The sequence below is a fragment of the Microtus pennsylvanicus genome, chromosome 18 (assembly GCF_037038515.1).
Source record: "Microtus pennsylvanicus isolate mMicPen1 chromosome 18, mMicPen1.hap1, whole genome shotgun sequence".
Taxonomy (NCBI): Eukaryota; Metazoa; Chordata; class Mammalia; order Rodentia; family Cricetidae; genus Microtus; species Microtus pennsylvanicus.
This window is the reverse complement of record NC_134596.1, coordinates 28,352,327-28,366,563: the sequence shown is the minus strand read 5'-3', so window position 1 is coordinate 28,366,563 and position 14,237 is coordinate 28,352,327. Positions and strand designations below refer to the sequence as shown.

The window sequence follows — 14,237 nt, the reverse complement described above, 5'->3', positions numbered from 1 at the left end:
GCCCCGGCTGGTGCCCATCAGAGCGTGCAGGTGGCGCCCTCTTGGGAGAGAGGGGCGGGAGGAAGGTGGGGGGCGACGACGAAGGCCTGGGCTTGTCCTGTCACCCCCATCCCCGCCCCCCCAGACCTCGGTTCCCACCTCTCCGGGTCCCCTACCTGGAAGGAGTTACCTCCCACGACAAGGCTACTTCCGCGCGGTCCCGAAGTTCCACAGACACATTCCCACTGCCCGGCCGTCTGGCCGCCGTCCCCGGGGACCAGGAGTGTACCGTGAACACTCTGCGTCCTGCGCGGTGTCCCCGGAAATGCTGGGCGGCCTCCAAGCCCCGCCCCACCCCGCCGCTCGCGTTTTCGGGAATTGTCCGGAGGCGCCCTCCTTGGCTCCGCTGCCGCTGCTCGGCGATCCTCTAGCCTGATCCAGCAGTTCTGGGCACGGTGCTACCCACGTCGGGCCAGGGCCCCCCACCATGGCTGTGCTGCCCACATAGATAGACCCAGGTCCACTGGGTTGCACCCTCTCTGACCTTGGCTTGCTCAGCCTCGCTGATGGTCTCCCTAGCTGGAATCTGCTCGTGTCTATAGAATTGGAACCCAGATCCGCTAACACTTAACTGGCTGTGTTAGCTAGGGCAAGTGTCTTAACCTCTCTGAGCCTGAATTCGCCTGCAAAGTGGGCATGAAACCAACAGGAACCTCAGCGTAGTGGTGAGAAGCACACACCCGGCACTTGGTCAACCCTCAATAATGGTAGTATTGTTTACAGTGGAGGCTAAGGAAAGAGAGGAGTGCAAAGCCGCCTCTCATGGCTCCACCCTTAAACCTGCGACCCACCGAGTTGGGAGAGACAGGAGTACAAGTATAAACAGCGGTTATCAAGTGACCTTGGCCCGTCCCTCTCCTGCCCTGGCCGTCGAGATTCCCCTGTCTTCCCGAAGGGACAGCAGCTTTCTGGGCGGTTCCTGAAACAACCAGTTCTGGGCACGAAAGTGGCTGAGCTGGCCAGAGCTGGCTGGTTAGGAGGCTGGAGACGCTAGTAGGCCAAGGGCCAGCGCTTCCGGGGCTAAATGAGTCCCAAGTGCCTGGTCCCTCTGCCTTCTCAGGAAGAGCTCCAGCAGAAAAAAGAACACAGTGGTTATTTTGACTCATCAACAAAACGCATTACCTGTTTATGGCAGGGAGGTTGAAAACAGTGTAAAGTAACACCACCCGGGGAATGGGGTCCTAGTCTAAATCTTGGAGGAGAAAATGGGAAACGACCTTGAATTTCTGATCCCTCCCCCCCCCCCCCCCCCCCCCGAAATCCCTGGGATAAGTGAACGGCAGAAGTGCAGTAGAGTCATGGGAAAACAAGGCTTCGCGCCTGATAGGCAAAAACTCTACCAACTGAGTAGCACACACACACACTTTTTTGTTTGTTTGTTTTGAGACAGGGTCTGCTGTGTAGGTCCTGCTGGCCTGGAGCTCCTTGGGATCCCCCTGCCTCCAGATGTTAAAGGTGTTTACAACCCCACAAGGCCACGGCATAAATTTTTAACCAAGTCTCTCCTATGGAACAGGTTGAGATGGGCATCCTTCTCATTAAACCTTTAGACACTTCCTCAATGATTTCCTTTTGCTTCCTCATCGTGAGCAGGCAATTTAGCAGGAAAATAAAACCTACTGTCTTTCTAGCTCAGGGAGTGAGTGCACTTAGGGAAATAGCTTTGGAAGTCTCCCCACCCTTTCTGCTATCACTGATTCCCGGCAATGCCCCCGGAAGTCTACCTAGGGAAAGCACTCTGCCAGCACAGCTAAATTAGAGGTCCCTGAAAGGTCATCATGACCCTGGAGCTATGCAAAAGAGTCTGTACTTTCAGTTTCCTGAGCACCCTGTGAGCACCAGCTGCTTGGAAAAACACCGGGACCAGGGCCCTTCCAAGCCTGTGGACTCAGCTGGTTTCTGTGTGGTCCCCTTGGTTCCTTCATTAAGCGCAGACCCGCAAGAGAATGCACCCTCAACCTTCCTCCACAGCTTCTTTGCTCTCTGCTGTTGTCTCTCACGCTTCTCTTCCCACCTTTCTTTTGTTGGGTAAAAGGAAACGATTTCACATCCTTGGAGGAGGCGCCATTAGAAGGGGCCAGGTCTTTAGCATTGTGGATCCATCTGTCCCCAATGTCCTGTCAATACCCTCCCTTTCTACGACAGGACCTCAGGTGCAGGAGGTGGTTGGAGCTAATGTTTCAGTTCACCGCACATAACTGCCATCAGTGTTTGACTGAAAACACTCCTTGATTATACAGCTGTGTTCATCTTTCCTTCTCTTTCCTCCTCCCCTCCCCCACAGACTCCCTTCCCAAGGGGTTTAATAAGCGGTCTTGTTTAGTTACTATGGCAATGATGAAAACTCCATAACCAAAATCAAGTTGGAGAGGAAAGGATTTATTTGGTTTATGCTTCCACATCTTAGTCCACCATTGAAGGAAGAAACCAAGACAGGAACTCAACAAGGGCAAGAACTTAGAGGCAGGAGCTGAGGCAGAGGCCATGGGGAATGGCTGCTTACTGGCTTTCTCCACGTGACTTGCTCAGTCTGTTTTCTTGTGGAACCCAGGACCACCAGCCCAGGGGTGGCCCCACCCACAATGGGCTGGGCCCTCTCCAATCACTAATAAAGAAAACGCCCTACAGGCTTGCCATGACAGCCTGATCATGAGAAGCCTATGGAGGCTTCTCAGTTGAGGGTTCCTCCTCTCTGATGACTCTAGCTTGTGTCAAATGCACAGAAAACCAGCCAGAAAGCATGAATACATGCTTTTCTTATTCTCTTTCTTTTTTGTTTCTTTCTGAGAAAGGATCTCACTATAAAGCTTTGACTGGCCTCAAACTCCCTGTGTAGACCAGATGTGCACCGCCACCCCAGGCTACACTTTTACTCTTTTTTTTTTCTTTTGAGACAGGATTTCTCTGTGTAACAGCCCTGGCTGTCCTGGAACTCACAGTATAGACCAGGCTGGCCTCGAACTCACAGAGATTTGCCTGCTTCTGTTTCCCAAGTGCTGGGATTAAGGGTGTGCGCCACCACTGCCCGGCCCCTGTTTTTATTCTTACGTGTTCCTATAAAATATATATTGTACAATTATACATATCATTGTTCTTTTGACTGTATATCTATGTACTGAGGCTCTTGGGCACATTAGGCAAGCCTCTACCACTGAGCTACATCCCCAGCCCTTCTGTTAACTATTTTATTTTGAAATAATTATAGACTCCCAGGAGGTTGTAAAACAGAACAAATTTACCCTAAAAACTCATTAACAAATTTTTCCAATGATAACATATAAGATATTGCAGAATCAAGAAAATGACATTGGTTCAATTCTTTTAGACTGTAGATTCTACTATCAGTTTTTTACCTTTTTGTTTGTTTCTTTTGTTGTTTTTTTTTTTTTGTTTACTTCCCTGTTTCAAAGGGGCTTGGAAGGCTTAAGAGAATGTCTGTCATACACTGAAGTTGGAGAATGAGACCACACGGGCAGACTAACTGTGACCCAAGAAAACCCAGTAGCCACCAGTGCCTCCTTGTAACAGTTTACACATTGTAGGCATGTTTTGGCTCTAGGAGGCCTGGTCGAGGTGGCACATGGCAGCTCTTAACTCTGAGTGATCCTCTTGAAAGTTAGGTGGGTGCTGCCGTGCCCCCTCTGCCATTCTCCGGCTCACCCACAATGCAACCCCAGCAGCATCTGACACCCCAGTTAGTAAACACACCATGAGACAGGGTCCTTGCTTCTGTTATCACTGTCAGGGGTGGCAGCTTGTCTTCGAGTCTGTAGCTAACTGTTGGACCTGCCTGCCTTCCTGCATTAGCTGGCGGAGTACAGCCCTGCTGTGGGATAGAATGTTTTTAACTGCAAAGATGTGTTGCGTTTGTTCATGTTGCATTTCTTTTTAAACTATGCAAAGATGTGTTGCTGTTTCACCTTGCCTGCTAAGGCACCTGATTGGCCTAATAAGAAGCTGAATGACCAATAGCTAGACAGAGGAGGGATAGGAGGGCCTGGTGGACAGAGAGAAAGAGGGGCCAGCTAGAGCCAGGGGCTAGTCAGCTGGGGGCCAGACAGACACGAAGAAAGGAGGAAAGTGAAGGACAGTACACAGATGAGGTAAACAAGCCTTGCAGCAGCACAGAGATGAATAGAAATGGGTTAATTTAAGTTTTTTTTTTAAAACTAGCTATAAACAAGCCTAAGCTAAGGCCGGGCATTCATAATTGAAATTAAGTCTCTGTGTTTGGGGGCTGGCAGTCCAGCAAAGCCTGCTGCACATCCCAGCTCCTCTTTAGAGAACACACACGAGAGAGACTCAGTCCTAACGGGGATTGACCGTGGAGGTCAGTCCTAGCTCAGCATAAGGCTGACTCATTTTGCCCAGAGGAACCAGGAAATTCTGTCAGCACAGGGACTAACAGTGACCCTGGCACCAGGGCCAGGTTAAGGCCTGCCCAGGGCCAGACCCACTTCTCCGTAGCATCTGTTATTGAGTAAGATACCATTTCACAGGAAATAAGCCCTACATGTGGGGGAAAAAAACCCAAACTAATCCAACAAAAGCCAGGGATCAGCAGTAGTATAATGCTTGCTCAGCATTCGAGAGGCCTTGGTAGGATCCTTGCATCTCATCAAAGTTCAGTAAAAAAAAATAGGGAAAGCCACCAAGTATGGTGGCTCGTGCTTATACTCCAACATTCAAGAAGCAGAGGCAGGAGGATTGCCATGAATTTGAGGCCCCCTGAGTGACACAGTTCTTGGGCCCCAGAATGAGAACCATGTCTCAAAAAGACATCAAAACCCCCAAAAAAGCCAGGTGTGGTGACAATTTTCCATAATCCCAGGCAGGACTGCCCCAGGAGAGGACTGTAGCTATGGAGCCAGTCCTGGAACTCGCTCTGTAGACCAGGCTGGCCTCGAACTCACAGAGATCTGCCTGCCTCTGCCTCCCGAGTGCTGGGACTAAAGGCATGTGCCACCACCGTCCAGTTTAGTTTGTATTCTCTATCTTCAGTGTGTGACATATATACTTAAAAGTCCTCCAAGTCCTTTTGAAACAAGAAAGTAAATTGTAGTCACTGCTCTTCCCGCTTCAAATGCAGGTCCCCAGCCTCTACCAGGCCTTTGACAGCATCTTCTTCATGTCTTTGGCCTCTTCTTCAACACTTTCTGTGCACCTGTTTTCGTCCTTTTTTAGTATTTTATGCGTACAGGTGTTCATCCTGGATGTCTGTATACCATGTGTGATGCCTGATACCTGTAGGAGTCAGAAAAAAACACTGACTACCCTAAAAATAGGATCAGAGATGGATGTGAGTTGCCATACAGGTGCTGGGAATTGAACCTGAGTCCCCTGAAAGAGCGGCCAGTGCTCTTAACCACTGAGCTATCTTTCCAGGCCTTGCACAGCTCTTTTCGATCTTCTCCCCCTACCCAAGTGTCACATGATCTCCCTTTACCTCACATTCCAAATAAAAGTCAACATGGGGTTGGGGAGTTCCCTTCTGGTCTTCCTGCTTGCATTAAAGCTATCTGGGAAAGGCAGGCTGTCTTAGACTATATGGATAAACTGTAGCAGGTTGTAGAACAAATATAGCCAGGCATGGTGGCACGTGGCCCAGCACTCAGCGGGCAGAGGCCAATAGATCAAGTTCCAGGCCAGCTAAGGTTATATAATGAGACACGGTCTCAACAAACACAAACTCTGAAATCTCTGCACACGGCACCCTATTTAGTGCTTTGCCTGTAAGCAGGGAGTGGTGGTGGGAACTGGACCCAGGGCCTTGTGTGTCGTGAGATAATCTTTTTGTACATTGTCAAGATGTGTCTCTGCCGTGGCACCTTCTGATTGACTTAATAAAGAGCTGAATGGCCCTTGGCTAGGCAGGAGAGGATAGGCGGGACTTCCAGGCAGAGATAGGAACTCTGAGAAGAGAAGAGGCGGTGAGATGCAGAGCAAGTCAGACATACAGAACTGAAGAGATATAACAAGTGGCAGAATGTAGATTAATATAAACGGGTCAATTTAAGTTATCGAGCTGTTTAGGAACAAGCCTACACTAAGGCCAAGCGTACATACTTAATAAGAAGTCTCTGTGTTATTATTTGGGCGTTGGTGGTCCAAAGAAAGTCTGACTATCCTTGTGCATGCCTAGCACGTGTCCTACTGCCAAGTGTGCTCTTGTTGCAAACCAGAACTTTTTATGAACGCTAACACAGCAAACGCAATGACTAGAGGGATGCCACAAAGCATGTCACAGCAGCTGGATAAGAGCCTTGGACTGAAGGAGAATCTTGCCATCTGTCTTCTGTTTCTCTCTCAAAGCACAGGGAGATGCATTTTCTGAACTTCCCTTATCTGTCTTGAGATTGGCCTCTCAGGAAGAATCCCCTTGTTCTGGGTCCCTTCCAGGTCCCATCCGCCAAATGTCATTAACTCCCTGCCCCCAGGCTCTTGTGTTGGAGATGTGGTCCTCAACGGATGCATTAATTTTTGAGAGATGATTAGATCCTAATGATTCCACCTGCACCAACGGATCGATCCAGAGACGGATTCATAATTTGTTAGCATTGTTAGCAGATGGCGGAAACTCTCGGGGAGCGGGGCGAGTTGGAGGAAATAGTCACTGGGCATGTGTTCTTAGGGGCTATTTCTGGTCTTAGCCCTCTTTCTCTGTTTTCTGACTGTCATGGGCGCTAGCTCTGCTCCATCGTTTGTTGCTGTCTTCACTTGTACCTCTTTGCTTCAGCCGCTCAGAACCTCTTGTTCTACAGTTGTCTTCCAGTCACGGTGGCTTCTAAAGATGCTGGGAAGGCAGCCGCGGAACCAGAGGTGGGTGTTCACCCTCATCAGTGGCTAGGTGAAGTCTCTGTCAAGTGCGTGTGCTGACTTGATCAGCGGTGCAAAGGAAGGGATTGTCTGACCAGGTCACAAGCTACCACCACGACACTAAGAACCACAAAGGAAAAACACCTGGTAAAGGTTCCAAAACACAGGATTCAAGGCCACAGGCGACTGAATGGCTTACATGGTCCTTCTGAGATTGGTAAATACATTACTTCCATCAACACTGAGCCAGGCCTGGAGGTTGAAGTCACTATTACAGAAACCTAAGTCAGCTATTTTTAATAAGTTGACCTAATCAGTTATTAAAACAAAGCAAGGCAAAACAAATGGAGCCAACCAACCACGAAGGTTGGATGTGGTGGCACAAGCCTTTAATCCCAACACTCCAGAGGCAGAGGCAGAGACAGGCAGATTTTTATTAGTTTGGTGCCAGCCTGGGCTATATAGTGAGTTCCAGCCCAGCCAGCTGAATAGTGAGACCCCATCTCAAAACACAAACAAATAAGAAACAGAATGCTAAGCCTGTGCAGAGGGCCTCCCCAAACACCAAAGAGCAGAGGCAGGGCCCAAAGCTTAAGTTGTGATTTATTCAAGAGTTGGTAGACAGCAAATTAATACCTGAAAAGCCAACCAAACAATAACAATGCATCACTAACCCTCCTCACCCTGCTTCCCCTCCCCGCTTCTGTCTCAGTCCCATCTCCAGCCAGCAGGGTTTAGTGGGTGGAAAGGGGACAAAGGGAGTCAATTGCTTCAGCGTTTACTCTTACCTGTGTGTCCCTCATTAGCTCCTGTGCTCACTCTTCATTTTCTGAGGACCTAGGTTCGGGTTCCTCCTCCCCTTCTTCTTCCTGACATATCAAACTACTTTATTTTTACATGTACATGTGTTTTTATTTTATTTAAAACATGTACACGCAGCCAGGTAGTGGTGGCACATGCCTTTAATCCCAGAATTCAGGAGGCAGAGGCAGGTGGATCTCTGTGAATTTGAGGCCAGCCTGGTCTACAGAGCCAGTCCCAGGACAACCAAAGCTACACAGAGAAGCCCTGTCTCAAAAAAAAAAAAGCATGTACCTGCTTAACTGGACAATATTCAGAAGTGAGGCCAAGGTAAGGCACGTCGTCGGATACAGTTACTATTTGCAGTATCAGCTCTAGGAGCATCTGGGCTGGGTGGAGTTGACTCAGAATAGACAAATCATTAACTGTGTGTGACTGTTAGGCTATTAATACCGATTCCTTTCTGCAGCATGGAGGACAAATGTGCCCTTATAATATAGGACACAGGAGTACCTCCATCTGTTTCTACTATACCTTAGGAAAACCAATAAAACAGTCAGGCAGATTTCACAGTTCTTTAATCCCAGCCCCTGGGAGGCAGAGGCAGGTGGATCTGAGTTTGAGGACAGCCGGGTCTACATAGTGAGTTCCAGGATAGTCAGAGCTACATAGTGAGACCCTGTCTCAAAACAACAACAAAACAAAATACAATAAAACATCAGCCGAAAGAAACCTTTTCTCTGCCGAAATGGTTTCTCTCAGGCACTATCACTGCAACCAAAAACTGACCGGCACTCTAATCACTGGGGGAGACTGGATGCTGTCACAGGCTGCCACCTGTTTGGCCTGTTTATTTTCTCCCCCAAGACTGTTCTCCCCTAAACTGCCTCCACCCCTTCTTCTCTCCACGACCCAGAGTGTAGAATATGAGCATCCAATCTCCACTGAGTTGTGGAACACTTGCTTTTTCTCACAACTTTTCCACATATATGATCAACTTGTCTTCCCTTCAGTCTAATGTCAGGGTTCGTTCTGTCTCTCTTCCTGTCTCATTTGCTTCTTCCTTCCTTTGTTTCTCCTCCTCCTCCTCCTCTCCTCTCCTTCTCTTCCTTCTCTTTCTTCTCCTCCTCCTTCTCCTCCTTGTAGGCTTGGGGTGAGGTTGAAGGCTGCGTTTGAACTGGTCTCAGATCTAATTGCTGTGCAGTTCTGTCTGCATATAGCAAAGCAGTAACTCCTGCTTAAGGGATTAGCTCCCTGCTACCCCCAACCCCTGGGTTTTTATTTATTTCCTTTTTCTATTAGATTATAGCCAAAAGGACAAGAAGTGATTATTTCCTTTTAAAAATTGATTTTGGAGGGGCTGGAGAGATGGCTCAGTGGTTAAGAGCACTGACTGCTCTTCCAGAGGTCCTGAGTTCAATTCCCAGCAACCACATGGTGGCTCACAGCCATCTATAATGAGACCTGGCGCCCCCCTTCTGGCTTGTGGGCACACATGGAAGGAATGCTATACACATAATAAATAAATAAATAAATATTTTAAAAAATTGATTTTGGATTTTAAGAGCCAAGGTCTTGAGATGCAGCCAAGGCTGACCTCAAACTCAGTGTGGTCCTCCTGGCTCAACCTCCCACGGGCGGCAACTGTGGATGTACACACTACAACACCGAGCTCTCCCAGACATCTTATCAACCAGGAAGATTCAGTGGACACCACACCCAGACACTCAGGCAATCCATACCCTGTTCTGCTGAGGGCTTATCTTTCTCTTTTCCTTATCTTCTTTTTCTTTTTGTCGAGACAGTATTTCTGCCTGTAGCCCTGGCTATCCTGGAACTCATTCCGAACCCCAGGTTGGCCTTGAACTCCCAGAGATCCATCCACTGTGTTAGGAGTGCTGGGATTAAAGGCCTGAGCCACCATGCCCTGTCTGGGTTTATCTCTTAAACACATCACCTGAGATGAAGTTTTCCTCCCATCCAGAATCTTCATTCTCCTTGTACTCTCTTCTCTGCTCTCTCTAACCAGGTCCCCACTGACTTCCAAAGCTTTAAGTCCTGCTCCTTCCTTTGTGTAGCCCAGGATGCCATAAAAGCATCAATAACCCAACCCTCTGACCAGTTCGTTCTGTAGAATTCTGTGCACACTCTATGAGTTGAATATGCTTTTAAAGTCATGCACAGTGACTTACACCTGCCATCCTGGAACTTGGATGACTGAGGCAGGAGAATTGCTGTGGCTGTGACTGGGCTACAGAATGAATTCTAGGCCAGCTAAAGCTACAGCGTCACCCCACTGCCTCCAAGAAGCACTGAGGTTACAACCCCAGGGCCCAGTGCTTCAGAGGTAAGAACTCTATCACTAAACTACACCCCACCCCACCCTCACCGCTCACCTATTTGCGTGAGTATAGCACTGGGGACTGAACCCAGGGCCCTTGGGCATGATGGCAAGGGCCTCCTCAGTTACTCCCTGCACCTCTTTGAACCTGTGGGTCATTCGATTTAAAGTTCAGTCAAGTAACCTACAAGGGTGAAGGGGAGCCATGTTGGCTCCCTGCGTGCTACCATTTGCTGTGATGTTTGTGCCGCTCTCCTAGCCCCCACTTTGTGTGTTCATGCTCGCCCTCAGGGTCCCATTCCCTCACAATCTCCACACACCTCATCTCTCTTCCACACCCCACCCACATGACTGCTAAAGACTCTCCACACCAACTCCCCTAGATGCCTTAACTGTCCAGAACAGCTCATTCAGGGCCTCCTGCTATTTCCTCTGCGCCTCTCTTCCACACCGTGTTAGTCCGCTGTCCCTCTCGGTGCTGATAGCCCAGCGGCCAGAGTCCCACCCCCACTACTGACCACTTGTCCCCTTGGTCATCCAAGTCCCCCTTTGGGAGCTGAAGCCAAGTTCTCTCAACCTTTCTACACCAACCCCAAAACCTTGTTATAGTGCGTCCTCTCTCACGGTTTGTCAAGAGTCTCCCCAGTCGTCTGTGTTCTTAAAATATTTCAATTTCAGAACCCACCTGAACACCCCAGGAAAGACCATTCTGATGTAACAGAAGCCTCTCCAATTTTATGCCTCCCCCAACACAACCAGACCCTGCCTTCAGATAACAGTCGTTCCCCTAATTAACCTTACATAGCCAATCTAAATTGTCCTGGCTCCTCTCAAGAACTCTCAAACAGACTCCAGACAAGCACCCCTGGCAGCCAACGGCCTACGTTTTCCTGCCCATTGCCTATTCCTAAGGGTGGGGTCTCGTCCCCTTTCCCTGGGACCTGTCCTTCTTCCCTCTTCCTAACCAACCGCCAGGACCAGGAACCTAAAAGTTTCAAATAGACATCCTTTTTCTAAGCTCTTTAGCTTCCCCTCTGTCCTGGTTTATCTGTTCCAGCAGACTCAAATCAACTGCAGACGGCTCCAGCAACTCCAGCATCCTTGGAATCTGTATCCTGGTCCAGCCCCGCAGCCCACACTTCCAGCCTTGACCAACAACCCAACTTCCTTGGGTCCCCTAACAATGACCCCCATCCCCCCAAGGTCACCAGGAAGCAGACATAGAGAACACGCCCACTTACCCAACATTCAAGGACCCAATAAAAAAACAAAAAGGTGGGGGTGAAGGAACTCTAGCCAGCTCAGCCACGATGGGTGGGGCTCTGGCTGGCCTTGCCCATCTCTCCATCCCTCCGCCTTGCTAAAAACTGTTAGATTACATTCCGGAAGCGAGCCACCACGGTCTATTCCCTTATTTGGCCACTTCTTCCTCCTGAGGCTGACTACCAAGGCCCAGCTATCAAAGTATTGACGCCTAGAAATCAAAAGCCCCCTTTTGGCTCATCTAATAAACATGCCCGATTAAAATTAAACACCTCATCCTAATATGGGGTTTCCTCTCTATCCAGCGGCTCCCCTTCCTCTTTTTCTTATCCCCTCCCCCTTTCCCCTTGTCCGCTATCTCCTGTCTTTATCTCTTATTCCCAGCCCTCTGTCCCTCTGAGTCAAATAAATCTCCCTTGTGCTGAGAACTCGGTCTCAGGGGTCCTGAGCTGGTACTTTTCCTTTCCGCTCTTCTCCCTTCTACCCCAGTCCACTCTCCCAGGCAGCCAGCACTACAGTATGGCACCAGGCCATATCTACCTGTGTTTGCTCAACACTGACCCTCAGCGTCACGCACAGTGCTTGGAATATGGGAGGTGCCCGGTAAATATTTGTAAGATGCGACTCAGGAGACGGCGGCAAAGGTTAATGGTTTCCAGGTCTGCATGGGCCGCGCACCAAGATCGGTGCCTGTCTCAAGCTGAAACAGAACAGCAAATCAACCCAACATTACTGGGTGAAGGAGTATCGTTGGTTACGCCTTCGGTCGGAGGGGCAGTCACCCTGTTGCCTGTCCTCCCTCTGCTTCCCCTGGGGTCTCCTTGCAACCACTGGGTTCTATTTGAGCCTCCTATCTGCTCTCCCAGAGCCTCCTGCCCTAAGAATTACCTAGCAGGTTCCTGGGTTGAAGGTTGCTGCCCTTGCTGCTAACCGAAAAGGCCAAAGGGATCTGTGTAGCTCCGAAAAACAGATCTCTCTATTTCTCTCTCTCTCTCTCTCCTTCCCTCCCTCCCTCTCTCTTGCCTCTCCCTCAGCCTTGCTAGGGTTTTACTGGAAAGGGTTAAATCATTTCCAGAACTCAGGAGGCTCCCTCCGCACTTGAGAGCTCGAGAGATGCTCTGTAAAAGGTCAGATGTTTCCAGGATCTCAACAGACAGCCTGTGTCTGTTTAAATAGAAAGACTACGAGTTCCCGGCGCCCAGCCAGCCCTCTTGGGCAGCTCTTGCCTGGTTCTACAGACACCAGGCCAGATGCCAGGACGAGAGCAACCCACCACCCTCACCCTCTTGACAACCAGAGGCAGACTGCAGTTTTCTAAGTCTCAGCCCTGAGTCCTGCAGCCCAGGCAGGGCTGGAACCCCAGGCAGGGCTGGAACCCCACCAGCAGGGCACCCACAGCTTGCGGATCCTGGGGGTAGCAATTTCTTGTAGACCCTAGCCATTTTCAGCTGGAAGGACCTGTACCCTGAGGATATCGTTTTAAAGAAGGGGCTCAAAACGGGGTAGCTTTGCAGGCTGCAGAAAAATCTGGAGCCAGAGTATGAAAGTCCAGCTCTAAATCCAACCTAGAACAAAGGACGGTGAGAGTCTGAGCGTAATGGGCCGGTCTGCTGTCAGAGAACAGTTTGTAGGAATCAGTGTAATGGGCCGGTTCTGCCGTCAGAGGACAGTTTGTAGGAATCAGTGTATTGGGCCATTTCTGCTGTCAGAGGACAATTTGTAGGAACCAGCTCTCCCCTTCCACAGGGTTTGTTCCAGAAGGGAATTCAGATCCTGTGACAAGCGCCTTTACCCCCTGCACCATCTTGCCCACCTCAACCAAAATGTTCAGCTTTAGAGAACTAAACAAACGATGATTTATCTAACTACATATAAACACGAAAGCCTGCAAATCTGCAGAAAGCATTAAACACAAATGTAAAAAGCATCTGAGAAAGCAAATATAAAAAGCAGCATGTAAAAGCATTTGTGTTCTCTGTTTCATTCCTTTAAAAAGTAGGAAAATATAAAAAGGTGGGCTCTGGGGTGTAGCTCAGAAGTAGGACACAAGAGTCCCTGGGTTTGGTTCCAGTCTCATCTCCCCACACATGCAAAAGGAGGAGAAAACAAAACAAAAAACCCAAAACATCTCACCTGTGGTCTCAGAGGTAAAGACAGGAGGGTCAGGACTCCTGGGTCATCTTCAGTTAGAGAGACCCTGCCACAGAGAAAGCAAGCAAACAGAAGTCTTTTTGAGACAGGGTTTCTCTGCCTAGTCTGGCTGTCCTGGAACTTGCTCTGTAGACCAGGCTGGCCTCAAACTCACAGAGATCCACCTGCCTCTGCCTCCGGAATGCTGGGATTAATGGTGTACACCATCACTGCCCGGCCTGAAAGTCTTAAAAGACAGGAACCAGCATATTACTGATTTGTCGTTCTCAGGTCTAGGAAGATGGATGCTATCCCTGTGCACTGTCCACACTTTCTGAACTTTCATTTTTGCAGTGCATCTGATAAGTAGCAAACACAGTTTGCTTCACTTGTCTTTCCTCTTCAGTTACTTCCCTTCCTTATTTTTTGTTTTGTTTTGAGACAGGGTCTTATATGTATTCCTGGCTGGCCTAGAACTCATAGAGGTCCTACCATCCCTGCCTCCTGGCTGCTCGCAGAGGGGACAGGACCTAAAAGACTGGAAGCCTGGAAACTCTGGTTTGAGTGACATGTGACTTTGGGCAAGGCAATGTAATGACCAAAGATATGTTTTAAGTTTAAATTGCTGTGCTTAAGAGATCTACAAAACAAAAATACCTTTAATATATAAGCCCCACTTACCTAAGGGCAGGTAACTTCCTGGAACGCTGGGGGCTGTTGTTCATATAAGATAACAAGCCCCGTGTTTTGGCTGCTGTAAACAAGCGTGGTTGCCCCAGCTGAACCGAATGTGCTTGATCACCACACACAGGCAGGAGAGAGGGAGGCAGAAAGCATGTCAGGATAT

General features: G+C 49.1%; 1 protein-coding gene across 1 annotated transcript in view; it reads right to left on the bottom strand.

The window, feature by feature from the left end:
• Sema4b (semaphorin 4B) overlaps positions 1-752 on the bottom strand; it is a 41,537-nt gene extending 40,785 nt beyond the window's left edge. Inside the window, exon 1 of the mRNA XM_075953056.1 lies at positions 156-752. The gene's annotated coding sequence lies outside the window, so the exon portion shown is untranslated. The remainder of the gene's footprint in view (positions 1-155) is intronic.
• Positions 753-14,237: the final 13,485 nt, after the last annotated feature.